The sequence below is a fragment of the Salmo trutta genome, chromosome 26, assembly GCF_901001165.1.
Source record: "Salmo trutta chromosome 26, fSalTru1.1, whole genome shotgun sequence".
NCBI classification, from domain to species: Eukaryota; Metazoa; Chordata; class Actinopteri; order Salmoniformes; family Salmonidae; genus Salmo; species Salmo trutta.
Window position 1 is genome coordinate 9,817,899 of NC_042982.1, and position 10,113 is coordinate 9,828,011.

Consider the following 10,113-nt stretch of genomic DNA (forward strand, 5'->3'; position numbering starts at 1 on the left):
GATGGACTGGTTTGAACCTGGCAATGACCCGGCACATCATCGAGCGAAAGCGGGGAGGGAGGAGCACCTATCTCAAATCAAATAGTTATATGCGCCGCTCGGTCATGTTGCCAACAAGGCAGCTTGGTGCATCGTCTCCTCTCCATAAAAAGCACGTTAGAACATTCGATCTAATTTCAATTAGGAAGACAAAGTGTTTATCAAAATTAATCACTTTCGCATGTGAAAACACAGAAGCCTACTCATTACTCCACGTGCTGAACTACATCACCTTTGCCATCACTTTTCACCCGATTAAACTCCCACAACAGAGGGTAACGCGGGCCAGATATACGAACGCCCTTAATGGAAATACATGTCCTCAATGATTAAAGGAAGAAGAGATCTTCTAAATTACTAAAATGTAAATGGAGATTAGGTGGGAACATTATAGCGATGGCAGAAACGCGCGTGAGCAACAAGTACAACTACATAGTTTTTCTCACATTTGACAGAATGCCTTGTGCATCCACTTATATCATTTGTAACAGCCTAAACATTACCAAACTTCTAGTCTATCAAAAAATATTCATTGTAGACATTGTTTTAAGACCCATATTATTTCACTGATAGTACATTTAACGTCTCAATGTTCTTCTTGGATTAGGTTTTATGACGGTTGGCATCCAAATACACAGTGTACAAAATGTTTCCATTACATAGACTGACCAGGTGAAATCTATGATCCCTTATTGAGGTCACCTGTTAAATCCACTTCAATCAGTGTAGATGAAGGGGAGACAGGTTAAAGAACAATTTTTGAGACTTGAGACATGGATTGTGCATGTGTGCCATTGAGAGGGTGAATGGGCAAGACAAAATATTTAAGTGCCTTTGAACGGGGTATGGAAGTAGGTACCAGGCACACCAGATTGAGTGTGTCAAGAGCTGCAATGCGGTTTTGTTTTTCACGCTCAACAGTTTCCTTGTATATGAAGAGTGGTCCACCACCCAAAATAAATACAGCCAATTTGACACAACTGTGGGAAGCATTGGAGTCAACATGGGCCAGCATCCCTGTGGAGTCCATGCGCTGACAAAATGAAACTGTTCTGAGTGCAAATGGGGGTGCAACTCAATATTAGGAAGGCATTCCTAATGTTTTTTACACTCAGTGTATGTTGCATTACCGACACCAACTAGACTATCTAGAGAATCCACTAGGATACTCTGCCTCTAACCCTATTACTGGCTTACTGGTGCTGTTCCATGCCGTCCCTAGAAGGGGTGCGTCACTTGAGTGGATTGAGTCACTGACGTGGTCTTCCTGTCTGGGTTGGCGCCCCACCCTTGGGTTGTGCCGTGCTGGAGAGCTTTGTGGGCTATACTCCGCCTTGTCTCAGGATGGTAAGTTGGTGGTTGAAGATTTCCCTCTAGTGGTGTGGGGACTGTGCTTTGGCAAAGTGGGTGTGGTTATATCCTGCCTGTTTGGCCATTTCCGGGGGTATCATCAGATGGGGCAACAGTGTCTCCTGACCCCTCCTGTCTCAGCCTCCAGTATTTATGCTGCAGTAGTTTATGTGTCGGGGCTAGGGTCAGTCTGTTTGTCTGGAGTATTTCTCCTGTCTTATCCGGTGTCCTGTGTGAATTCATGTATGCTCTCTCTAATTCTCTCTTTCTTTCTCTCGGAGGACCTGAGCCCTAGGACCATGCCTCAGGACTACCTGGCATGATAACTCCTTGTTGTCCCCAGTCCACCTGGCCGTGCTGCTGCTCCAGTTTCAACTGTTCTGCCTGCGGCTATGGAACCCTGACTTGTTCACTGTGATTACTATTATTTGACCATGCTGGTCATTTATGAACATTTGAACATCTTGGCCATGTTCTGTTATAATCTCTAAACGGCACAGCCAGAAGAGGACTGGCCACCCCTCATAGCCTGGTTCCTCTCTAGGTTTCTTCCTAGGTTTTGGCCTTTCTAAGGAGTTTTTCCTAGCCACCGTGCTTCTATACCTGCATTGATTGCTGTTTGGGGTTTTAGGCTGGATTTCTGTACAACCTTTTGATATATCAGCTGAAGTAAGAAGGGCTATATAAATACATTTGATTTGATTTGACTAGGGTAATAACCCATTATACTTTGAGCAACAAAATGGAAAAAGGGGGAAAAAAACGACAAAATGTCTTCCATCTAACCCTACACTCATTCAAACCCACCACCCTATTCCACTACTACTTTAACCCTATCCTATTCCACTACTACTTTAACCCTATCCTATTCCACTACTACTTTAACCCTATCCTATTCCACTACTACTTTACCCCTATCCTATTCCACTACTACTTTACCCCTATCCTATTCCACTACTACTTTAACCCTATCCTATTCCACTACTACTTTAACCCTATCCTATTCCACTACTACTTTAACCCTAACCTATTCCACTACTACTTTACCCCTATCCTATTCCACTACTACTTTACCCCTATCCTATTCCACTACTACTTTACCCCTATCCTATTCCACTACTACTTTAACCCTATCCTATTCCACTACTACTTTAACCCTATCCTATTCCACTACTACTTTAACCCTATCCTATTCCACTACTACTTTAACCCTATCCTATTCCACTACTACTTTAACCCTATCCTATTCCACTACTACTTTACCCCGATCCTATTCCACTACTACTTTACCCCTATCCTATTCCACTACTACTTTACCCCTATCTGGTCCTACAACGTGATCAAGACAAAGGAGATGATTGTGGACTACAGGAAAAGGTGAACCAAACAGGCCCCCATTAACATCGACGGGGCTGTAGTGGAGCAGGTCGAGAGTGTCCACATCACCAATGAACTATAATGGTCCAAACCAAGACAGTCGTGAAGAGGCCATGACACCACCTTTTCCCCCTCAGGAGACTGAAAAGATTTGGCATGGTTCCCCAGATCCTCAAAAAGATCTACAGCTGCACCATCGAGAGCATCATTTTATTTACGGATACTCAGACATAATTTACAAACAAAGCATTTTTGTTTAGTGAGTCCGCCAGATCAGAAGCAGTAGGGATGACCAGGGATGTTCTCTTGATAAGTGTGTGAATTGGGCCATTTTCTTGTCAAAATCTGACAAGTACTTTTGGCTGTCAGGAAAAATGTATGGAGTAAAAACTACATCATTTTCTTTAGGAATGTAGGGAAGTAAATGTTGACAAAAATATAAATAGTAAAGTAAAGTACAGATACCCTCCAAAAAGTCTTAAGTAGTACTTTAAATAATGTTTACTCCAGTACTTTACATCTCTGCCCCACAATGAAGGTTCACTGCCTTCCCAATCAAAAGCCCTGTATTAACACGGAGGTTTGCGCTAAACTAAAGGACAGAGCTACCGCACACAGGGCTATCACAGACAACCCTAAGGCTACAGCTGAGGACAGGAACAAGTAAAAGAAGTCCCGCTATGACCTCTGCAGAGGCACCAAACTAGCAAAAGGACAATATAGGAATAAGGTGGAATCATATTACAGAGGCTCTGACACCCTACAGTGCATTATGGATTACAAAGGAAGACCCAGCCATGATCTGCCCAATGATGCCTCTCTACCAGACGAACTCAATGCATTTTATGCACGCTTTGACAATAACAACATCGTGTCGAGTGTGAGGGCCACAGACCCAGAAGATTGGGTGTTCTCGCTCTCCGAGGCCGATGTGAGTAAAGTCTTTAAATCAGGTCAACACCCTCAAGGCCAGATGGTATTCCAGGGTGCTTTGTCAGAGAATGCGCAGAACAGCTGGCAGACATATTCACTGTAATTTTCAACCTCTCCTTGTCACAGTCTGTTAACCCCACATTTTAAGATTCCTGTTCCTAAGAACTCTAAGGCTTCATGCCACAATGACTATTGCCCTATAGCACATGAAGTGCTTTGAGAGGCTGGTTATGGTACACATCATCTCCATCATCCCAGACACCATAGACCCACTTTGGCATACCGCCCCAACAGATCCATAGCCGACGCAATCTCAATTAGACTCCACACTGCCCTGACCCACATAGATAAGAGGAATACAGCTCAGCATTCAACACTTTTGTCCCCTCCAAGCTAAGGACACTGGGACTGAAAACCTCTCGCTGCAACTGGATCCGGGACTTCCTGACGAGCCGAGCCCAGATGGTGAGGATAGGTAACATCATCTCCCCCACACTGACCCTCAACACGGGGTCCCCACAGGGGTGTGTGCTTAGTCCCCTCCTGTACTCCCTGTTGATCCACAACTGCGTGGCCATGCACAACTCCAACACCATCATCAAGTTTGCTGATGACAAGACGGTGGTAAGCCTGATCACCGGCGACGATGAGACAACCTACAGGGAGGAGATCGGTGACCTGGCAGTGTGGTGCTGGAACAACAACCTCTCCCTCACCGTCAGTAAGACCAAGGAGTTGATCATGGACTACAGGAAATGGTGGGGGGTGAGCACGCCCCCATCCACATCGACAGGGCTGCAGTGGAGCAGGTGGAGAGCTACAAGTTCCTTGGTGTTCAAGTCACTAAAGATTAAAATGGACTACACACATGCACAGTCATGAAGAAGGAGGTTGAAAAGGTTTGGCATGGGCCCTCAAATCCTCAAAAACTTCTACAGCTGTACCATAGAGAGCATCTTGACTGGCTGCATCCCTGCTTGGTATGGCAATAGCACCGCTCTCGATCGTATGGCGCTACAGACGGTGGCGTGGACAGCCCAGTACATCACTTTGGCCAAGCTCCCTGCCTTCCAGGACCTCTATATCACGGGGTGTGAAAGGAAGGCTGGAAAATCCTTAAAGACTCCAACCACCCAAGCATTAGACTGTTCTCTCTGCTTACGCATGGCAAGCGGTACTGGTGCATAAATTCTAAATAGCTAACAAAATGGCTACAAGGACAAATATCACCCTTTGTATTTTATTCTTATTTTTTGCACTGTCTCTATGCACATTCACAGAGCCCTACACACTTACACTCACTGACACTTCAACACACACAAACTCTCACTCCATAATTTTGCAAACACACATACATTGATACTGACTATACACACACTCACTCATCATATACGTTGCTGCTACTCTGTTTATCATATATCCTGATGCCTTGTCATGTTACCCATATACATATCTACACGACAGGTCAAAGGTTTTAGAACATCTCCTCATTCAATATCAATGGATACTGGATCAATGGAGGTACACTACCAGTCAAAAGTTTTAGACCAGCTAAAGGGTTTTCTTAATGTTTACAATTTTCTACATTGTAGAGTAATAGTGAAGACATCAAAACTATGAAATAACACATATGAAATAATGTAGTAAGCAAAAAAGTGTTAAACAAATCAAAATATATTTTATATTTGAGATTCTACAAATAGCCACCCTTTACCTTGGTGACAGCTATGCACACTCTTGGTATTCTCTCAACCAGCTTCACCTGGAATGCTTTTCCAATACCTCCAGGCTGTGTAAGGGCTAAAAATCTCAAATTTGGACTCATCTCTATTTAACTCTAATTAATTTGGTCTCATCATCTCTAACATTAACTCTAATTGATGGTTTTTGCGACTGCACATGAAGAAACTTTCAAAGTTTTTTAGATTGACTGACCTTCATGTCTTACAGTAATGATGGACTGTCATTTCTCTTGCTTATTTGAGCTGCCCTTGCCATAATATGGACTTGGTCTTTTACCAAATAGGGCTATCTTCTGTATACCACCCCTACCTCATCACAACACAACTGATTGGCTCAAACACATTTAGAAGGAAAACATTCCACAAACTATCTTTAAAGAAGGCACACCTGTTAACTGAAATGCATTCCAGGTGACAACCTCATAAAGCTGGTTGAGAGATGCCAATATTGTGCAAAGCTGTCATCAAGGCAAAGTGTGGCTTCATTGAAGAATCTCATATAAAACATATTGATTTGTTTAACACTTTTTGTTTACTACATGATTCCATGTGTTATTTCATAGTTTCGATGTCTTCTATTATTCATCAATGTAGAAAACAGTAAAAAGAAAGAAAACCGCTGGAATGAGTAGGTGTGTCCAAACCTTTAACTGGTTCTGTATATCTGAATTATGAAAGACAAGCATTGTCATTTTGAATTCCACAAAGTGAGTTTGGACCAATGTCATACTCGTTTGGACCAGACAGCATCAGACAGATGGCCTACACCTAGAGAGACAGGGTGGTGTTGTTTCGCTCGCTCAGATGCTTTCTCCTGTGAGATGCGTTCAGCCTCTTTTGCTAATTGAAGGGAAATTAAGAAACACAGAGACGAAAGATTTTAAACAAAATAAATGTGTCAACATTTTTGGGAAGCCTGGCATCTCTTGGCATCCATGAATACACGCCACTGGGACGTGTCTGTGTCTACTCTGTTTGAGGCCTCAGAGATAGAAGTTATTTGCTTAGAAGGCACAGTATGTACCTGATGGTTAACTAGTAAATAATTACCAAGTTTATGGCAACCACAAATCTGTTCAACCCAAAGTTAACCTACAGCATCATGACCTCACATTATACAAAAAGTCCAAATTTGGCAAGGTGTGACGTTAATTGTTACTATGTACTTCATTTTCATCACTGCATTTTACAGTAGTAGTAGTAAATGCAAAAAGGCTGTGGGTTTGAGCATGCAAACCAACACATGCACAAACAAGCAAATACAGTACCAGTCAAAGGTTGACACCTACTCATTCAAGGGTTTTTCTTTATTTTTATTATTTTCTACATTGTAGAATAATAGTGAAGACATCAAAACTATGCAATAACACATATGGAATCATGTAGTAACCAAAAAAGTGTTAAATCAAAATTAATTTGAGATTTTTCAAAGTAGCCACCATTTGCCTTGATGACAGCTGTGCACACTCTTGGCATTCTCTAGACCAGCTTCATGAGATAGTCACCTGGAATGCATTTCAATTAACAGGTGTGCCTTCTTAAAAGTTAATTTGTAGAATTTATTTCATTCTTAATTAGTCTGAACCAATCAGTTGTATTCCGACAAGGAAGGGGTGGTATGCAGAAGATAGCCCTATTTGGTAAAATAACTAGTCCATATTATGGCAAGATCAACTCAAATAAGCAAAGAGAAACGACAGTCCATCATTACTTTAAGACATGAAGGTCAGTCAATACGGAAAATGTCCTTGTCACAACACAACTAATGCACAAACGCATTAAAGAAAGAAATTCAACAAATTAATTTATGGAATCGATATACACTGCTCAAAAAAAGGGAACACTTAAACAACACAATGTAACTCCAAGTCAATCACACTTCTGTGAAATCAAACTGTCCACTTAGGAAGCAACACTGATTGACAATAAATTTCACATGCTGTTGTGCAAATGGAATAGACAACAGGTGGAAATTATAGGCAATTAGCAAGACACCCCCAATAAAGGAGTGGTTCTGCAGGTGGGGACCACAGACCACTAATCAGTTCCTATGCTTCCTGGCTGATGTTTTGGTCACTTTTGAATGCTGGCGGTGCTTTCACTCTAGTGGTAGCATGAGACGGAGTCTACAACCCACACAAGTGGCTCAGGTAGTGCAGTTCATCCAGGACGGCACATCAATGCGAGCTGTGGCAAGAAGGTTTGCTGTGTCTGTCAGCGTAGTGTCCAGAGCATGGAGGCGCTACCAGGAGATAGGCCAGTACATCAGGAGACGTGGAAGAGGCCGTAGGAGGGCAACAACCCAGCAGCAGGACCGCTACCTCCGCCTTTGTGCAAGGAGGAGCAGGAGAAGCACTGCCAGAGCCCTGCAAAATGACCTTCAGCAGGCCACAAATGTGCATGTGTCTGCTCAAACGGTCAGAAACAGACTCCATGAGGGTGGTATGAGGGCCCGACGTCCACATGTGGGGGTTGTGCTTACAGCCCAAAACCGTGCAGGACGTTTGGCATTTGCCAGAGAACACCAAGATTGGCAAATTCGCCACTGGCGCCCTGTGCTCTTCACAGATGAAAGCAGGTTCACACTGAGCACGTGACAGACGTGACAGAGTCTGGAGATGCCGTGGAGAACGTTCTGCTGCCTGCAACATCCTTCAGCATGACCGGTTTGGCAGTGGGTCAGCATTTCTTTGGGGGGCCGCACAGCCCTCCATGTGCTCGCCAGAGGTAGCCTGACTGCCATTAGGTAGTGAGATGAGATCCTCAGACCCCTTGTGAGACCATATGCTGGTGCAGTTGGCCCTGGGTTCCTCCTAATGCAAGACAATGCTAGACCTCATGTGGCTGGAGTGTGTCAGCAGTTCCTGCAAGAGGAAGGCATTGATGCTATGGACTGGCCCGCCCGTTCCCCAGACCTGAATCCAATTGAGCACATCTGGGACATCATGTCTCGCTCCATCCACCAACGCCACGTTGCACCACAGACTGTCCAGGAGTTGGCGGATGCTTTAGTCCAGGTTTGGGAGGAGATCCCTCCAGCAGACCATCCGCCACCTCATCAGGAGCATTCCCAGGCGTTGTAGGGAGGTCATACAGGCATGTGGAGGCCACACACACTACTGAGCCTCATTTTGACTTGTTTTAAGGACATTACATCAAAGTTGGATCAGCCTGTTGTGTGGTTTTCCACTTTAATTTTGAATGTGACTCCAAATCCAGACCTCCATGGGTTGATAAATTGGATTTCCATTGATTATTTGTGTGATTTTGTTGTCAGCACATTCAACTATGTAAAGAAAAAAGTATTTAATAAGATTATTTCTTTCATTCAGATCTAGGATGTGTTGTTTAAGTGTTCCCTTTATTTTTTTGAGCAGTGATATATATATATATATATATATATATATATATATATACACACACACTTTTTCAGTTCTCAAATACATGCATGTAGTATACTTTGGATGAATATTGAGAGAGGGGCAATTCAATAAAAACGTACAGTAGGCTGGTAACTAAGCAGTCACATGAAATTACTGAACTGCTTTGTTGCTACAATAACCAACACAGAAAATAATGTAAAACAAGAATAATCCAGCCTACATTTAGCTTGTATGAATGCAAATAATGAATTTTTGCCAAGTTCTGTGGAAAAGTAATTAAATGTATATCCCATTCTACACCGTGATTCTGCATCTTTGACCTAACGTTGCACACTGATCTAGCTCAAGTATTTGACTGACCTCCATGTAGAGCTTGTATGGCGCTTTCACATCAATTCGTAACAAGTTACCGAGCAGAGGAATCGGTGCAGGACCAGGAGGCAAACGTGAGTTGCTTCGTTTGCCTCGATTCATCCACAGTAAAATAATAACGACAAAGCCGATTACAATAGACACAAAGTTCGTCTGCAAAATATGAAGTACATCCATCTTCAGTAGAATCGAGGACAATGATCGCCTACTGTCATAAGCGTCGTTGAAGGGGGACCAAAACGCTGAGTATATTGATCATCTTCTTTACTTTATTAAATAAAACACACTTTCACAAAAAACAAACAACAAAAACAGTCCAGTAAGGGGAACAGACTATACCGGAAACAACCACCCACAAACACAAGAGAAAACAAACCCAACTAAATATTGCCTCCAATTAGAGACAACGACAACCAGCTGCCTCTAATTGGAGGTCATTGCCAAAACCCAACATAGAAATAGAAAACTAGATAAACACATAGAAATAGATAACATAGAACATAAAACAAAATCCCCAAAACAAACACCCCCTGCCATGCCCTGACCAAACTACAATAACAAATAACCCCTTTTACTGGTCAGGAAGTGACAAAATACTTAAGATTTTTGGGGGGGTATCTGTACTTTACTTTACTATTTATATTTTTGTCAATATTTACTTCCCTACATTCCTAAAGAAAATGATGTACTTTTTACTCCATACCTTTTCCCTGACAGCCAAAAGTATGTCAGATTTTGACAGGAAAATGGTCCAATTCACACACTTATCAAGAGAACATCCCTGGTCATACCTACTGCTTCTGATCTGGTGGACTCACTAAACACAAATTCTTTGTTTGTAAATTATGTCTGAGTATCCGTAAATAAAATAAAAAAACATGAAAATTGTGCTGTCTGGTTTGCTTAGTATAAGGATT

General features: G+C 42.5%; 1 pseudogene; it reads right to left on the minus strand.

The window, feature by feature from the left end:
• LOC115163052 (cytochrome P450 2M1-like) overlaps nucleotides 1-9,431 on the minus strand; it is a 31,132-nt pseudogene extending 21,701 nt beyond the window's left edge.
• Between the last annotated feature and the right edge of the window lie 682 nt (nucleotides 9,432-10,113).